This window comes from Muscardinus avellanarius (genome assembly GCF_963383645.1).
Source record: "Muscardinus avellanarius genome assembly, chromosome: 12".
NCBI lineage: Eukaryota > Metazoa > Chordata > Mammalia > Rodentia > Gliridae > Muscardinus > Muscardinus avellanarius.
Window position 1 is genome coordinate 12,433,254 of NC_137798.1, and position 6,215 is coordinate 12,439,468.

Genomic DNA, 6,215 nt, shown 5'->3' on the forward strand with positions numbered 1-6,215 from the left:
AACTCAGCGAGACCTTGTTTCAAGATAAAGAATAGAAAATAGGGCTGGGGGTATAGCTCAAGGGTAGAATGCCCCTGGGTTCCATCCCCAGTACTGCAAAATAATAATAATAATAATAATAATAATAATAATAATAATAATAATAAGGCTTGGGGTGTAGTTCAGAGGTACAACACCCTCATCCTACCCTCAAGGTTTCATGTTTACTGGGCAACCTTCTAGGGACATTCCACGAAGATGTGCTCACAGGAAGGGGAGGCACTAGTAAGCACATCCATCCAAACCACCCAGAGCCGCATCGTGGAAATCTAAAAGCCCTGGCGCCAGCGCCACGGCCACCTCACTTTCCCTAGTTCCCTGGAACAGAGATCCTCCTGTCTCAGCCTCCCAAATGCTGGGATTACAAGCATGCGCCACCACGCCCATCTTAAAATTTTTCTTAACAAGACCCCAAAGACACAAGAAATTAAAAGGAGGATCAATATGTGGCACTGCATTAAACTGAAGCACAGCAAAGGAAACTATCGAGAACCTCAACAGAGAGCTGACAGAATGGGAGAAAACTTTTGCCAACTATGCCTTTGATAGAGGACTAATACCTAGAACATACTGAGACTCAAAAAACTCACTGCTAAGAAAACAAAACAAACAAAAAAAATCAAATATGGGCAAGTGAACTAAATAGGCACTTCACAAAAGAAGAAATTCAAATGGCCAATAAATGTATGAAAAAATATTCAACATCATTAGCAATCAGGAAAATGCAAATCAAAACTACCCTGAGCTGGGTGTGGTGGCACAGGTTTGTAATCTCCATGCTTGGGAGGTGTAGACAGGAGGAGCTTGGGAGGTGGAGACAGGAGGATCACGGTTCATGGACAGTCTCAGCTACTTAGTGAGGCCCTCTGCAACTCAGTGAGACCCTGTTTAAAATAAAGAATAAGACTTCCGGGAAGATGGCGACCGAGAAAAGCAGGGCTTAAGAGCCCCGCTAATAACCAATCTCTATTACCACAAAATCAGCGCCTTTCACAGCCAGAAAACACCATCACCAAAGAAACAAAAACAAAAAAAAATGTAACTACAAGGGACAGAGAAAAAGAGGGCTGGAAAAACGGGACACCAGAAGGAAACCAGACCACAGTGCTGCGGCCGAAGCTGCAGCGCAGAGCGGGGGGTGCCATCTTTCCTTGCATATGAGGCCCCAGAGAGGAGGGGGCCTCAGAACGGAGCTCAGAGCCACAGAGGAGATACGCCGCTGCACGGCTGAGGACGTGGCAGCAGCGCTTTACTGCCGGCGGCAGCAGCGAGTTCACTGGACGGCTATGGCTCCAGACCAATGCACTCAACAGCTCACCAGGCTCCAGAGAAGAACGGCAGACAGTGAGCTGAGGTGAGCTGCTGCGGAACAGCCGGGCAGGATTCAGCAGATTTCTCGGCACAGGGAGTATCTAAAGCTCCCAGTGGCTGGGCTCAGCACACGCTGCAGGGACTCAGAGCAGAGCTCAAAACCAGAGAAGAAATACGCCAGCCTCATGGCCGAGGGCGTGGCAGCGGCACCATATTGCCACCGGCGGCAGCAGCAGGGAATTCACCAAGTCCACTACAGCTCCATCTGTGTACTCAACAACAGTGAGTCAAACTGCGGGCCCCAGAGGAGAAATCCCAATACTGACTCCCAGGGATTTGACCCAGTGGGGGAGTGGTGATGGCAGAGATATCACACCATAGGAGAATGCCCAACCTGGCACCCCCCATAGTCTAAAGCAGCCTCTATCAACTCCCTGGGTCGGAGACTCTGTGATACAACCCAGGAAAGGAGTAGTGGGGACTGAGATAACACAGACTCGAGATCCAGAGCACCTTAAGTGAAGTCGTAGTGACCCAAGGGAAGAACCCAGAGAAGGCAAAAAACTTCCGAAATCATGGGAAAGAGGAATAACAATGGAGCAATTAATGCCCACAACCCCACAACATCAGAACCCGATAAAACAGAAAATCAGAGATTTCTAGAAGATCAAATCAGGAAAATAACTGTAGAAATAATAGAAGTGTTTTGAAAAGAATTCAGAGAGAGCCAAAAAGAGATAAAGGATGCAATTAATGAAGTAAAGGCCTCAATTCAAAGTACAAACAACCGATTAGACCACATGGAGAATAGAATCTCACTCTTAGAAGATGATCAATCCAAAAATGAACGCAAAGTTTCTAATCTAGAAAAAAATATCCGACAGCAGGAATCTGATATTGAAGAAATATGGGCCCATTTTAAGAGAGCTAACCTAAGAATAATTGGAATAGAGGAGAGAAAAGAAGGTGAAACCAAAGGGATCAACAATCTTTTCAAGGAAGTGATAGCAGAAAATTTTCCAAACATAGAGCAAGAGGTTGATACACAGGTCCAGGAAACTTATAGAACTCCCCTTAGACAGGATCAGAGAAGAGGATCCCCACGCCACATAATTGTCAAAATGACCAATGTGGAAGCCAAGCAGAGAATCTTAAAGGCACCAAAAACAAAGGGCCAAGTGACATTCAGAGGCAAACCAATTTGAATCAATCCAGACTTCTCAAACCAAGTCATGAGAGCCAGAAGGGCTTGGAGTAACATATTCCAAACTCTGAAAGAAAACAACTTCCAGCCAAAAATTTCCTACCCAGCAAAACTTTCTATCAAATTAGATGGGGAAATAAGAAGCTTCCAGGACAAACAGAAACTGAAGGAATTTATGTCTTCAAAACCAGCACTAGAGAAAATACTCAAAGAGATTAACTACAAAGAAGAAATAGGTAACACACACCAGAACCAGAGAAACAAGAGTTTCCATCCAACAGTCAACTAAGATTAGTTATCTGTGGAGATTTATTATGTTAGTCTTTTACCTATCTCTAAATTGTATTGTTTGCTTTTATTGTTAATTTTTAGGATTTCTAGTTGGAATATTAATATACCTTCAGATATAGCATTTGGAAATATTTTACCCCATTCTATCAGTAACTTTTAACTCTGTTTACATTGTCTTTGGATATACAATATTTTTTTTTTTAGGGAGTTTGTATACCCTTCTGTTGCCTGTGCCATTGAAATCATATCCAAGAAATCACTGCCAATTTCAATGTTGTGAGGTTTTATGACCCAGATTTTCTTCTAAAAGTTTATAATCTATAGTTTATAGATTTATAGTTTATAGTTTAAGTTTATGGTTTATAGATTTATATTTAGGTCTTTTATCTATTTTGAGTTAATGTTTGTATATGGGATTAGGTAAGGGTCCAATTTTATTCTTTTTCATGTAATTATTATTTTTCAACAATATTTTGTTAAAAGATTATTATTTTCTCCACCAAATGTTTGTGGAAACCTTGTCAAAAATAACTTGACAATATATGAAAGAATTTATCTCTAGGCTTTTATTTAACTCCAATGGTTTATATATCTGCCTGTATAACAGTACTACACTGTTTCAATTATTGTAGCTTTATATGGTTTGAAATCAGAAAATATATATCTTCTAGCTTTGTTCTTTTTCTAGATTGTTTTGGGTATCTAGAGTCCATATTCCATATTAGGATAGATTTTTTCTGAAAAATAAATATATAAATATATGATAGTTTCACCTAAAAAAATATTCTCTGGTAAGAAAGAAAGCAAAAAGAAATATTGAAATGTTATCTTTAAGTCATCAAAAGCTTGGTATCAGACAAATGAAACTGTTATGTGAGATTATCATTTTTAATTTTGGATAAATTGCTATAATACTAGATGTCAACCACTAAGCCAAGCATGGGAAGGAGGGAAGGGGAGGGAAAGGGGTGGGGATCGGGTGGGGGCTGACTGGCGATGTGTGCATGTATGTCTACAAAAGTTTTTTTGTATCCCACTATGATGTATGAATACAGTGCACCAATAAAAAAATAAAAAAAATAAATAAAGAATAAAAAAATAGGGCTGGGGGTATAACTCAGAGGTACAAAAACCCTGGGTCCCATGCTAGTACTACAAAAAAAAGAAAAAAGAAAAAAAAGTTGTTTTTTTTTTTTTTAACAAAGTTTCAACTTTGTAATAGTACTAGATAAATGTATTCTTATTTTATTAGTGTGTGTGTGTGTGTCTGTGTGTGTGTGTGCACGCCCGCGAGTGTGCCCATCCATTGCTGAATTAAACCCAGGGGTGTTCTACTACTAAGCTACAACCCCAGCCCTTTTTATTTTTTATTTTAAAACAGGTTCTTGCTAAATCACCGTGCACTATCCTGGAACCTGTCATCCTCTCGTCTCAGCTTAAAGGCATGTGCTGCCACACTCAGCAGTAAATACATTCTCTTACCTTCAGTCTCTAATAAGTCCTGTCTATTCCAACACTTTAGAGAAAAAATAGAGCTGCCAAGAATGCTTTATGCCTTACAGAAGTACAAAGCTGCTTAACTAACTAATTCTCCCATACCCGATAGTCACAAATTGAATTATATTCTCTTTTTTAAATTTATTTTTGTCTGGTACAGGGGATTGAACCCAGGGGCATTCTATGTCCAAGCTACAACACCAGTCCTATTTATCTTTTTTTTAAATTTTGAAACAGAGTCTCACTAAGTTGCAGAGAATCTCACTAAGATGCAGAGAATCTCCCTAAATTGCTGAGGCAGGCAGAGAACCTGCGATCCTCCTACCTCAGCCTTCCAGGTACTAGGATTATAGGTGTGTGCCACCACACTGGCTTGAATTTTATATTTATTTATTTATATTTATATTTTTTGCAGTCCTGGGGATTGAACCAAGGGGCCTTTTACCTTCCTGTAACACCCCCAGCCCTATTTTTTGTTTTAATTTGGAAACAGGGTCTCACTAAGTTGCAGAGTGCCTGGCTGCTGTTAACCAAGAATCGATCCTCCTGTCTCGGCCTCCCAACTACTGGGGTTAAAAGTGTGTGCCACTGTGCCTGGCTTCAAACCCCCAAACTTGAATATGCTCACACCCACTAGCTTCTAGAGGGCTCTCTCACCCAGGGATTCTGGGTGGAGGGGTTCTCTTTCTCTTTCTCTTTCCTTCCTTCCTTCCTTCCTTCCTTCCTTCCTTCCTTCCTTCCTTCTTTCTTTCTTTCTTTCTTTCTTTCTTTCTTTCTTTCTTTCTTTTTTGGTGCTGGGTATGGAACCCAGGGGCATTCTACCTTGGAGCTACACTCTTAGAATTATTTTTTATTCTTTATTTTGAAACAGGAATCACTGAATTGCAAAGGGCCTACGTAGTGAGACTGTCCATGAACTGCGATCCTCCCAAATGCTGGGGTTACCGGCGTGCGCCACCACGTCAGGCTTCGGGTGGAGGGCTCTGGCACTTCACCGCCCATTACTTTGGCTCTGCAGTGCTACTGTGCCCGGCTCCGGCTCGAACTTCAAATGTATCATTATCACTTTCTTTGTACAGAAACCAGAACACTACTCCCGGCTCTCTTGGTTTTTACTTCCTCATAAAAACAACAGTATGCGGGGCGTGGGGGCGCACACCTGTCATCCAGGACTTGGGAGGCTGAGACAGGAGGATCGCAGATTCGCGGCCAGCCTCAGCTACTTAGTAAGGCCCTCCACAACTTAGGGAGAGTCTGTTTTAAAATAAAGAATAAAAAAATAGAGCTGGGGGGTAGCTTGGAGATAGAATGCCCCTGGGTTCCATCCCTGGTACAGCAAAAAATAAAAAATAAATAAAATAAAAATAAAATAGGGCTGAGGGTGTAGCTCAGAGGTAGATGTCCCTAGGTTCATTAGCCAGTGCCACACACACATTAAAAAAGGAATAGTACCTGGGAATGGTAGCACACTCTTGTCATCTCAGTACTTGGGAGGCTGAGACAGGAGGATCACGGGTTCATGGACAGCCTCAGCTACTTAGTGCGACCCTGTTTCAAAGTAAAGAATAAAAAAATAGGGCTGGGGGTATAGCTCGGAGGTAGAATGCCCCTGGATTCCATCTCCAGTTCCTAAAAAAGAAAAAAAAAAGAACAGTAAAACAGGTTGGACCTGATGTTCTCTAAGGCCCTTTCCAGCACAGTGATTCCAAGGTGCTTTGCAGGTTTATCTTGGGTAACATAACACTCATGGGCTGTATTAAATCACTTTTGATGCATTTATTATCAGAAAACTTTCATACATGAAAAATGAATCAAAATGTTTTATTCCGTATGTTTCAAGTCAGAAACAGAAATTCAGAACTCAACTATAGCA